Source organism: Palaemon carinicauda, chromosome 37, assembly GCF_036898095.1.
Source record: "Palaemon carinicauda isolate YSFRI2023 chromosome 37, ASM3689809v2, whole genome shotgun sequence".
Classification (NCBI taxonomy): domain Eukaryota; kingdom Metazoa; phylum Arthropoda; class Malacostraca; order Decapoda; family Palaemonidae; genus Palaemon; species Palaemon carinicauda.
In genome coordinates, this window is record NC_090761.1 from 10,580,058 (window position 1) to 10,593,842 (window position 13,785).

Here is a 13,785-nt window from a genome sequence, read left to right on the forward strand (position 1 = left end):
CATATTCCCAGTAAGTCGACCTATTTCTGGTCACACAATTTCCACTCACCTAAACTCAAATGAAAGCCCTTTGCCAAAGCAGAGTTGCTTACATGATCCTTCTTGTGTAATTTCAGCTTCGTAACATTTCCGGATTTCAGCATTAGTCTTTCGCAGACTCAAAGCTCGAGATGTAGTTAAAATATCTTCTCTTGATTAAAACCGAAAATACACAAAGACCTATTTAACAAAAGACCCGATAGAATAGTCAATTTACTAATAACCAGTTAGTAAATAGAATAAAGATTATACAATAAAAAAGAAATAAAGTCAAGGATTCCGCAGTACTATGTTTCCTGATGGCTGACTACCAATTCCCCTCAATGGTTTCCCCAACTGTGTTCAGCTGTAGGTCTCTTAATACATTTACTACCCACGTCACCGTTGCTACAAAACCACCGTAATTGGATATTGCCCTTTAAAAGCTCAGCATGGTCGGAATGAATTTGACCCGAGGTCCAAATCTTTACTCTGTCGGCTTAATCGAGGCCTGAAAGGGCGTTTTCTCTAACTATTATATATACAATATATATGCATGTATACATATATGTACTGTATACAAACACACACACACACATATATATATGTGTATATATATATATATATATATATATATATATATATATATATATATGCACCTTTAATACTGAACATAATAGATCATATTTTCCGGGATTATCTCAACACTTACCACACATACACACACACACACACACACACACATATATATATATATATATATATTATATATACTTATATATATATATATATACTATATATATATATATATATATATATACATATATATCTGTGTGTATATGTGCACCTTTAATACTGATCATAATGGGAGATCATATTTTCCGGGAATTTCTCAACACTTACCACAGATATATATATATATATATATATATATATATATATATATATATATATATATATATATATATATATACATATATAATTCTAGGAGGAGACATGGAATTCTATCCCAAATACGAACGCTCATCACCGAGGGCAGAATTTGATAGCTACGGAAAAGTGTAAAATTCCTAATGGATACTTCGACTCGTGTCTAGTCTTTTATTGTTGCAATTACAAAGCATCGAACAAATTTATGAATGACGACTTATTCACGATAGATCTTACATTCAGATCTTTTCATTGATAATGTCTATTTAATTGTACACAACTCATTTGAAAATCTAGGTATGGTTCTTGACTGCAAATTCTTTATATTAGAAACATACATTTCTTTTCTTCTCCAATTACATTAAAATTGACCTATAGAGAGAGTATTTTAAAATTTTTAGTGATCAATTATTCTGAAGAAATGTTTTAGTTCTCTAATTTTATCACGGTTTGAGTAATGCTTTTTGGTTAGGTCCTCAGCTGGCGACTCTCGTCTTAATTCATAGGATAAAATATTTACGGTCTGGTAAATTCCTTATCGCTGATCTGGATATTAATCTTTTGCACTGTCGTGCATTTTACATATGATTTTTCATAATGCTGATCAGCCATTGGATTCTGACCACCCCGTACAGTAACCTTCATTACGAAGAGTAGGTATGGGGTTCGAGTCTCGCTCAAACTAGTTAGTTTCTTTCATCGCTGCAACCTCACCATTCTTGTGAGCTAAGGATGGGTGGGAGAGCCTGTGGGTCTATCTGCTGAGTCATCAGCAGCCATTGCCTGGCCCTCCCTGGTCCCAGCTTGGGTGGAGAGGATGTTTGGTCGCTGATAATATGTGTATTAAAGGTTTAAAGGGCACTCATGAATGGCAGAGGCAAGGGACAGTGACATTGCCCTAGTAAGCAGGACAATGCCCTGGAGTCTTACCATATCCTATACGGTAAGACTCCAGGGCATTGTCCTGCTTTCTAGGGCAATATCACTGTCCCTTGCCTCTGCCATTCATGAGCAGTCTTTAAACCTTTAATAAACACAATTTAGAGAAATCAAGTAATCTGGAAGGCATTAACTCAAAATTTTAACACCAAATTTGCTTCCATAATTCTTTATTAAAATAGATGAAGATATATTATCTTTTGTTTAGAACTGTTCAAAATCTCTCCTGTGAACCATAAGTTGCCTCTCGTCTCTCTATCGAAGCGTTAAACATTGGTCATCAAAAAGGAAAAACCTAATCGCTTGCTCGTTAACCAGTGTTAATATCAAATTGAGCTTCCACGCGTTCACCCGAACACCACCTGATGCTTACATTTATAGAGTTCTAGATTTTGAAGTCAAAATCATAATCAAGATTGTAATTGGATTTCAATTTGTTATAATCATCGATGAATTTAAATGCATTTCCGCTTGTACTACGAACGTTCTTCATTTTTTTCACTATTACATCTAAGATTCTAATGATCAATTAAATGTTCAACCACTGTTTCTTAAGATATATTGGCTCTCGCATGAATCAAAGTAATAAGAGTATTTCTTCATATGCAATCAAAACTAAATAGCTAACAAAAAGTGTAGCTTATGAATATGATAAAAGATTGTTATAAAAGGTACCGATGGATAAAAAATATTGCAAACTGAAATCGTTAATATTTTAGAACTGAATATGATCCTGATCATATCTTGCAATGTTAATGGATTTTGTATGCTACTGAAGGACCATGATAGACACTTGACAGACAGAACTGATAAAAAAGGTAAATATTTGTTTTTTACCTTCATGAGATTAAAGACTTACAATGGATAACTGATACTACGAAGGTTATGAGGAACATAAACACACAACACACACATATAAATTGATATATATATATATATATATATATATATATATATATATATATATATATATATATATATATATATATACTGTGTATATATATATATATATATATATATATATATATATATATATATATATATATATATACTGTATATATATATATATATATATATATATATATATATATCATTACTTGCTAAGCTACAACCCTAGTTGGAAAGCCAGGATGGTATAAGCCCAGGGGCACCAACAGGGAAAATGGACCAGTGAGGAAAGGAAACAAGGAAAATTAAAATATTTAAAAAACAGTAACATCAAAATAAATATCTCCTGTATAAACTATAAAAAACTTTAACAAAACAAGAGGAAGCGAAAAAGATAGTATAGTGAGCCCGAGTGTACCCTCAAGCAAGAGAACTCTAACCCAAGACAGTGGATGACCATAGTACAGAGGCTATGGCATTACCCAAGACTAGAGAAGAATGGTTCGATTTTGGAGTGTCTTTCTTCTAGAAGAGCTGCTTACCATAGCTAAAGAGTCTCTTCCACCCTACCTAGAGGAAAGTGGCCAATGAACAATGATAGTGCAGTAACCCCTTGAATGAAGAAGAATTATTTGGTAATCTCAAGTGTTGTCATGTGTATAAAGACAGAGGAGAATGTGAAAAGAATTCGGTGCATGTGTAGACAACGGGAAAATTAACCGTAACCAGAGAGAAGAATCCAATATAGTCCACTGCAGGAAAAAGGCCTCAGACATGTCAAATTATGCCTGGGTTTGGTCAGTTTTCATCATTACGCCGGCTAGTACGGCTTGGTGATGGTGGGAGATTTTCGGCTGATCGCTCACAGCAAACTAATCTAGTAACCTGACTAGTACAGCTTTAATAATCATGGCGATACGCAAACCCTATTAAGTCATTAATGTCTATATTAAAAAAGGAAAGACCTATACAAATATTTCTAATATCTTAACTTTTTTATATTCTTCATTATTAGTAACTAATTTTGCGTGAATCAAGTACTATTTGTTTCATATACAACATCGCTTCATAAAAAAGGGGCAATAAAAGAGACATTTTCTCTTGAGAAATACATTTGTAATAAATAGATGTATTCCTTTACTATACTTAGCTTCCCTATAGTTTATCATTGAAAGTAAAAAAATGCTCGTTTAGAGTTACTGAATACATATTTTGTGTCTATTGAACACTTGTGTTCTTTCAAAATTGAGAATCAACTGCTTACCCGCGGTCAGAAACCACTTCCTTTCCAGCATGGTCCAATAAAGAAGCGATTTGGAAGTGGCATCCAGAGACGGGAAAAGAGCACATTTCCATCTTCAACTTATTTAATGCAATGTTGCTTCTCTGGGGAGGTTTTGTGGGAAGGATGAAAGGTGCTGTTTTCTGTTTAGATAAAATAAAAGAAGTTACAGAGTACCAACCACTTGCGTAAAGATATTGAAAACACATGGTGAAATTTTTCGTTATTTCAGGGCATGGGTGTAGTATAAAACTAGAAAAGCACTCTGAGAGTGCAGACCTCCACCACGGCAGCTTATTTTTCGAAACCTGCTTGCCCTTCCGAGATCAATCTAGACAGTAGGCGTATTTGATGTCTCTGTGACAACCACGTGTGAACTTGGGGTTAAGGTTAGGGTTAATTCGGTCGACCTTTTACTCGACCTTGACCTTGACCTTTATTTAACCTAGGACTTTCAAAATTGAATAACTTCCACGTTTTAATATAACGATTAATCTCTGAATGTTTCACTACAATGTGAGTAAAATTGTGGCCAGGGCGTTGTTCAAAAACAGACAAACGAACCAAAAGGGGCGAAAACATAACCTCCTCCCAACTGCTGACGGAGGTAAAAATGGTTTTTCTTAATTATTCACTTCCTATCTTTATTTTTTTTACTCTATGTTAATCAATGTTAAATATCAGGAAAATTTGAAACTTATATCCAAGGGGCTTTTATGATTCCATTCACGAGAATCTTGTAGCAGAAGTGTCTATCTATCTATCTATCTATATATCTATATATATATATATATATATATATATATATATATATATATATATATATACACATTTCTTTTCAACCACGCTCAGCTACCCCCGTCCCTCGGGTAGGGGGAGAGAGACTAGTCATACCCTGGTGAAATGGGGGTGCGTGTGTGTGCATAGCTATCTAAATATTCATCAGTCACTTTTGATGGGTCGCGTGCACTAGTTATTAATATTGAAAGCCTGTCTACAAGCCCGGGAGCCCCAATAAGGATATCAACCTATAACGAAAAAAAAAAAAAAAAAAAAGATAAATAATCATCATTATCAGATTCATGTAAAACTGCTCAGAATAAAAGCGATTATTATTATTATTACCCGCCAAGCTACAACCCAAGTTGGAAAAGTAGAATGCTATAAGCCCAGGGGCGCCAACGGTGAAAATAGCCCAGTGAGGAAAGGATTCAAGGAAAAATAAAATATTTAAAGAAAAGTAACAACATTAAAATAAATATTTCCTATGTGAACTATAAAAGCTTTAACAAACCAAGAAAAAGAGAAATTAGATAAAACTTCAATTACAGATTCAACTATTTGATTAAGATAATTCCATAATTTGGTCAACACTGAAAAAAAAACTTTCTAGAATACTATATGGTACTAATCCTTACTAAAGGAGGGGCAAGACTGTTAGAATTAATTGTCCCGTGGTGGATGGCACAGTCTGGAAAGTTATGAATGCAAATGAGGGTCAGTATTATGCAAAATCTTACATGGCAAACCCAATGAGCTAATTGTATGGTAGTGTTAGAGATTAATTAGATTAGGGATAAGAATTTTATCCACATCAAGATCTTGTTTAACAATTTAAGAGGAAAGTCAGGTACTGAAACCTCGACATGAGTATTAGATGATAAAATGAAAACGAAAAAGTTTCTTTGAGATAGAAATTGGCAAAGAACTTAAAAGATTTTCTGATCCTAATTAGATATTTTCTTATTCAATCGAGGAAGAGACAACCTTGATATTCTTATCAAAAGTGATTGCGATCAAGAATGACGTCTAATATTCTAAATGAGCTGCATGAAAACATAAGAAACATTGTCAATGCTTCTAATTTTGGTAAACCTTCCTTCATCACCAATAATTTGCATCGTACGATAATTTTAATCGTCTTTGTTAATAATTTTGAAATCCAAACTTGCAGGATCCAATCTTCGATTGTCTTTTTACCACTATTGCCAATATACAATATGGTAGAAAGGACTCTTTTGTGCTTGTTAGCGATTTCAAGGCTCACCATAGGGAGTGGTTAAATTCTACTTCTCCTACTGATTACCATGGCTTAAAAGCTTTCACTTTGCCACTGAATCAAGTTGTATAAATGATAAGTGAGACTACTCTCATATCTGGTAATTACTTTAAACTAGTGCACACTGATTCCCCTGGTTTTATAATAAGCAAGGTTGGTCTTCCAGTTAGGATATGTGATCATACATTGGTTATTTTAACATTTAAAACTAAACAGTCTGTTCCTAATCTTTCTAGCAAATTGAAATGGCATTTAAAGTGTTCTCTTAAATAAAAATCTATTCGACATAATTGATAAGCGTATTGCTTTTTATGTATTGAAATACTAAATTAAGGATAAAACATTATTCAATAATGCTATAATTATTTCAATAAGAATTTTACTTCCAAGCTAGTCATTTTGTATGCATATAAATTTACGAATTTTAAGATTATACATTTCTCCTCTTCGTATTTAACATTGTTACGAAATATGTTACTTTGTTTATTCTTCCCTTTTTTATCACATGTAATCCTTGAATATCTCAGGGAAAAGATATTAAAAGCATATTCAAGTTTTGTTTAATGCAACGAAAAAAACTATAATTCCTTAACAAAACTTTGAATAAAGTTTTCCCTTTGATTATTAAAGAATACTAGGTTTTCCGATTCTCGTAAACGAGGATTAAAGTGAGTTTCCATTGCGTACCACGATACTCCATGAGAAGTGCACATTAAGTTCTTGCAGATGTCATTTCTAGTTAAGGTGTTAATTGGACAATTACCTGCAAGGAATTAAGTTAACTGTATATATACATATTTGCACTTGACCACACACACACACACACTCACACACACACACACACATATATATATATATATATATATATATATATATATATATATATATATATATATATATATATATGTGAGTAGGTTGGCCTGGGCACCAACCGCCTGTTGAGATACTACCGCTAGAGAGTTATAGGGTCCTTTGACTGGCCAGACAGTACTACATACGACCATTCTCTCTGGTTATGGTTCTTTCCCTTTGCCTACACAGACACCGAATAGTCTGGCTTATTCTTAACAAATTCTCCTCTGTCCTCATACACCTAACAGCACTGGGATTGCCAAACAATTCTCCACCCAAGGGGTTAACTACTGTACTGTAATTGTCCAGTGGCTACTTTCCTCTTGGTAAGGGTAGAAGAGACTCTTCAGCTATGCTAAGCAGCTCTTCTAGAAGAAGGACACTCCAAAATCAAACCATTGTTCTCTAGTCTTGGGTAGTGCCATAGCCTCTATACCAAGGTCTTCCACAGTCTTGGGTTAGAGTTCTCTTGCTTGAGGGTACACTCGGGAACATTTCTATCTAGTTTATCTTCCTCTTGTTTTGTTAATCTAGTTTATCTTCCTCTTGTTTTGTTAAAGTTATTATAGATTTTATAGGAAATATTTATTTTAACATTGTTACTATACTGAAAATATTTTATGTTTCTTTATTTCCTTTCTTCACTGGGCTATTTTCCCTGTTGGGGCCCCTAGGCTTATAGCATCCTGCCTCTCCAACTAGGGTTGTAGTTTAGTATAAAAAGTTTGCTAGGTTTGAAGATTGAAACTAACTTTGTATTATACAAATCACGTGTTAATATTGATAGAAATTTATCTCAAATGAATTACTCTTAACCTATTTGTTCTTATTTGGACCAGCAGCCATACAAAATATATTGAATTTAGAAAGACAATTATAAAGTTGTATAAGAATTTGAAATGGGAGTGATATTGACATTGTAATGCATTATTTTTTTCTAATCACATTAACAAATCTCTTCATCTTATTTGCTTGCATTATGTAAACAATTCTATTTTATAGAATCTGTTATAAAAGTCCTTTGATAAGAATTCCCCTCTAACGAGTAAAGGCTGAAAAATCTTCCTTACATTCTCTTATTTCCTTTGTTTAACTAAAGTTCTTATCCTTCGTAAGACGAAGGAACGACGTTTGGTGTTGAAGTAAACTTAGTGGAATGCTCAATGGTTTACTTGGTACACAAAGAGAAATCGGTATCTTTCTTTTAGATTAACTTGTATGTTATATCATTCTAAAGCAACATTGCTGATACCTTGAGTTTCATCTGTAATTTTTATCATCTCCGCAAAGGAGGATATAAAATTACCTGCTTTTATTTATCTATCTGTTTGTTTGTCTGCTATGAAGAATACGGCAAAACTTCTTGCCGGAGTTTCACCAAATTTTAACATCAGATAGATATTATACATCAGAAGAACCCAATAAATTTTGGAGGTGATCCGGATGAACATAGCGACCGTTGTTATCATTGTTATTATTATAGAGTAGATTCATTCACGGTCAACATATGAAAAAGGGAAAACTTGGTCCGTAGACTTGAGGGAAATGTTAACAAAATTCATAGGTGGAGATCTGAAATCTCTGATTGTTGTTTCTACTTGTTTGAAGTATTTTTCTGTTTTGTTATCTAATGTCAAAGCTGAAAACACGATGGAACTGAGTCTCGGGAAGATTACATAAGAATAAGGAAAGTCAGAAGAAATGAGGAATGAAGAGAGGAGAGATCTAATAAAGTCTCTTCAGCTAAGGTGATTCTTTGGTTTCTTTCTAAATGTCTTCTAGCGAGATTTATTTGTTTTTCATTTTATGAAATAAAGATTATTACATAATTCATAGTTTATTAGTATCAATCCTAGATAATTAGGAAATTGTTAAATTATATACTTTATAAGAAAACAATTTGTGTCTTTTGTTAATACTCAAATTTGTACGAGATCTGATGAGAGAAAAAAATTATTAAAATGTTACCAAAGACAAATAGGTATTATCAAACATGAATGAACAGTTCTTTTATACTGCATTGTCTAGAGAACAAAGGAACAAAGGGAGCTAACAATAACATGTGCCATCAAAAATAGTACTTCACACCGATTCTAAAATTATTCAATCCGGCAAAGATCAAAAGCAGATCTTTTAAGGTTCAAAGGTTCAAAGGATGCTAAGGCCAATATAATGATTATTTCGAAAAAATTCCTTCATAGAATAAAATTGTACCACGGGTATTTATTAAGCTTCTGACTACATCCTCTTGTAGTTTATGTATTTCCTTTCCTCACTGGGCTATTTTCCCTAATGGAGCCCTTGGGCTTATATCATCCTGCTTTTCCAACTAGGGTTGTAGCTTAGCTAATAATAATAATAATAATAATAATAATAATAATAATAATAATAATAATAATAATAATAATAATAGATTTTTGTGCAAATAGACAGGAATTTCAGAATTTTATTTTTCTATTTTTTTTTTCTATTTTAGTTATTAAAATGCAGGGTTTCATGAACACCGTATCCTACATACAGGCACGTATGATTGAATATATTATATTTTACATTTTCATCACATTTTACGCTTTGGTTAAAAGTATGAATGAATAACTGAATTTAATATTATCTGAGGAAAGATACATAGATCATAAAGATAACCTTTGGCTGTTAATTAAGATATTAAACGCGAAGGCAGTAAAAAACCGCTGAAATGACAATGAACAAATCTATAAAGTTACAAGGAAATCTATTGAATAATGATCTTCGTATTTTAATGTTACAGATTAGATATAAATATTCATTTACTCTTCATTTCCCATCAATAGTTACGATATAATGTTATTCTAGTTTATGCTGTGGTTATTATTATTATTAGTATTATTATTATTATTATTATTATTATTATTATTATTATCATCATTAATACAAGCTAATCTACAACCCTACAACCCTAGTTGGAAAAGCAGGATGCTAAAAGCCAAAGGGCTCTAACAGGGGAAAATATCCCAGTAAAGAAAGGATATAAGAAAATAAACAAACCAAAAAAGTACTTATATGGAATTAGAATAAAATATTTTTAAAACATTAACTCCATTAAATTAGATCTTCCATATACAAACTACAAAACCTCTAAAAATAAAAAAGAAGAAGAAAACAAATAAGATAGACTAAAGTATTTCAGTGTACCCTGAATTAAGAGAATTCGACCCAAAGACAGTGGAAGACCATAGTCTAGAGAACAATGGTTTGATTTTGGATTATCCTTCTATTTGTTGCAGTTCTTAAAATATTTTATTTCATTATCATCAATAATTCTCTTGTGATTTCCTTATTTCCTTTCCTCACTGGGCTATTTTCCCTATAAATGCGGTTATAGATTCGTTCTCTTGCGGTGCAGCAGCTATTAGTTTATGCTCAAAAAAAAAAAAAAAAAAAATCCCATTTAAGGGTATGAAGACAAGGCTGGCAAACATTCGACTTAATCTATACAGGTTAATTCTATTGTAATATTCCCCTTTTTGTATTAATCTTAATACATGGTGATATTTCTATTTTCTGGTTTGTTATACGTCCTGCTTCGTTGCTGAGAGAGAGAGAGAGAGAGAGAGAGAGAGAGAGAGAGAGAGAGAGAGAGAGAGAGAGAGAGAGAGAGAGAGAGAGAGAAAGAGATTCTTAATGTCATATTAAAACTTCAATGACCATCTTTCCCGGTTATTCCCTTCTTTTCCCTTTTGTCAAATCTCGTAATTTTTTCTATTCTATTGGGACATATTTTCGTATTTTATTGTAAAAAAAAAATGCTATATTTGAAACATATCAATAAACTTCTGATTTGCTGCCTTTAATTCATCTGCAGTCCATGTAAACGGGATATAATAGAAAAGGATGTCTTAACAGTTGATTTATATATTTTGCAACTAAAAATATTTACTTTACCAAATGTCTCACATTTTTTATTAGCAAATGTAAACAAAACGAAAAACATATAGCAATCTTACCATCAATAGTAATTATCCTTGTTGTTGATAAGTATCACATTAAAATCTTTAATCTAGATATTACTCCAAAATTAGATAACTTCCAACTTCAGGTTTTATATATCTACCTTGTCATTACATTTTTATGAAATATGATGGAATTCTGGTCGGCATTTTAACACCCACCTTTATGATGGTAGTAGTTGGTACGTGTGAAATACTTTATATGCATAACTGACTAAGTAGAATTCTTCAGAAATTCCTTATGACTATTAGCAAGTATAATATCTCTCTCTCTCTCTCTCTCTCTCTCTCTCTCTCTCTCTCTCTCTCTCTCTCTCTCTCTCTCTCTCTCTCTCTCTCTCTCATTTCATAAAATGTACGATAAGAAAAAAATCTTGAAGATATGTACGATTCCATTAGCGGAAGCATATAGTAAATCTCTGATTGATTAACTGATTGATTGATTGATTTTCAGTTCTCTGGCATGCTGAAGAGTAAATCTCTGTATAAACAATACTTCCAATAACCACAAGGCTTAACTTCGACTTGGAATGATTACTGAATTCCGTGTGGCCGATACACATTACTAAATTTTTTTTTTTTTTTTTTTTTGATTATATGACTATAAGAAATAGAAAAGTAGAAATTTCATAACAAGTTGTTTCTTTATGGAAATTAATGCAAAATTAAATTATATTGTTTATTGAAATGTAAATTGGAAAATTAATTGATACTTGCTAGATAGCATTCTGAACTGGATTACATCAAAAGGTACAGAATAAATTTATATTGTTTTTCTCCTCTAAATGTTACAATCGAAAGATGAATATTTCACTTTAAATTGTCATTTTTTCTTATCCTCACTTATACATACTTAGTTATACAGAAACACACCCATATACGGTATATATGTATTTATAAATAGATATAAACCTACACATACATACGCACACACATATATATATAATATATATATATGTATATATATATATATATATATATAGCCTATATATAAAAGAGGGAGAAAAGCAGCAACATACATACGAGAGCAAACGTAGAGGATATTCTAAGAACTTGTAGGAAAAAGAAATGGACATGGGCAGGACACCGATTCAGAAAGACATTAAGAACGATACAATGGGTCTTAAGAGATTGCAAAAGAAGCAGGGGATGGAAGAGAAGACGATGGATTGATGCGATGAGAAAATTTTCTGATATACAGGAGACGAGCATAGAAAGTCCATTTACAGACACGAGTGGAAGAACATGTCTGAGGTCTTTGTGTTCCAGTGGACTAGTTACGGCTCATGATGATGATGGTGATAATATACATCACACAGAAAATATATATATATATCCACACACACACACACACACACACACACATATATATATATATATATATATATATATATATATATATATATATATATATATATATATATTTACTAGTGAGAGCTGATTTTATGAGCATGATATAACATAAATCTATTACACTCAATTCACTATTAAATTATCAGGCAAGTATATAGTTTGTCATCAATTTCTTCATTCATTCACACCCATTTTCAGAATTTCATTAAACGGTATTTTTTTGTGCTTTAAAACACAGCGAAGTCTTCATTTCTTGCGTATTATTTGGATGGAATTGATTTGAAAAGATCTTGATTTAGGTCTATCGACATCTGTTAATAGGGTTTCTTTATTACATTACATCTCTTTCAGTCCTTAAGTTTATTTCGTGTTTTACAATTTTTTGCTGTTAACAAAACCAATTGTTAGTTTTGTGTTGCCTTTAAATCCTCAATTATTGAAAATAGAAATTGTTTTTCTCCATACTGTTATGTGAAATGTTAAATAATTTAGAATTTATACGGTTAAGTAAAGTTTCTTCTCCATGCCATCACAATAAAAGTACCAATTTATTAATAAACGTATGCATATTTCGAGAACCCTTTCCGATTTCCCCCTGCTTCAACCACATCGAATGGAAACAGGCTTCTATAGCGAACAAATATTCCCCGATTAACGCATCTCTTTTAGTTCAATAATAAAAAGGATTGTTCTCATATTCGAAAGCTTGTTTCATCCACTATGCTCTAGTGCATCGTAAAAATTGGCTTTATTTATATAATTGCAAATTCCATAAATATGCAATCGGATACTAGTTAACAGTGGACGCTGGTCAAACATACCACATAAAGTTTTATTTTATAACAGAACAATGGATCTGTTATTCAATTAAGTCCGGGCGAAATATTCCCCAAGTTTTAGTTTTATAAATGTTTTCTCATATGCTGTAGCCTGTTTCATTACACTTATCTATACAGACTGAATAGTCATCTATCCTCAATACTAATATACTCTTCTTAAATAAATAAAGAATATATTTGAAACAGTATCCCCCTAGCATATAAATGGCAGCAGATCGATTCCCACCCGGGACCGTGAGTTTAAGCTGTTTACTGGGGAGGCCACTGTTGCATTTGGGCACCACAGTAGGGGAGGGGGGGGGGGGTGGGCGCTTGCCCAACTGACGTTCTGTTCAGGATCTTTTCTCATGAAACTAGAACTGAAATCATACCCTTTACCTTTATGATTAATGTGTTCTGGGTTGTTTTACAAACAAATATCAGTGAAGCAAACCTTTCTCTTTTGCTAAAATTCTTAAAACACTACTTGAAGGTACAGTCAGGCACACTATTCTCTCTTGTTTCTCTTCCTCTTTTTTTTCATTTGATTTTTTTTAATGAAAGATTTATTGTAATATTATTACCGATCTTAAAATGTCTTATTTGAACCATTCATTAATTCTCGTGTAGTTTATTTATTTCCTAATTTCCTTTCCTCAC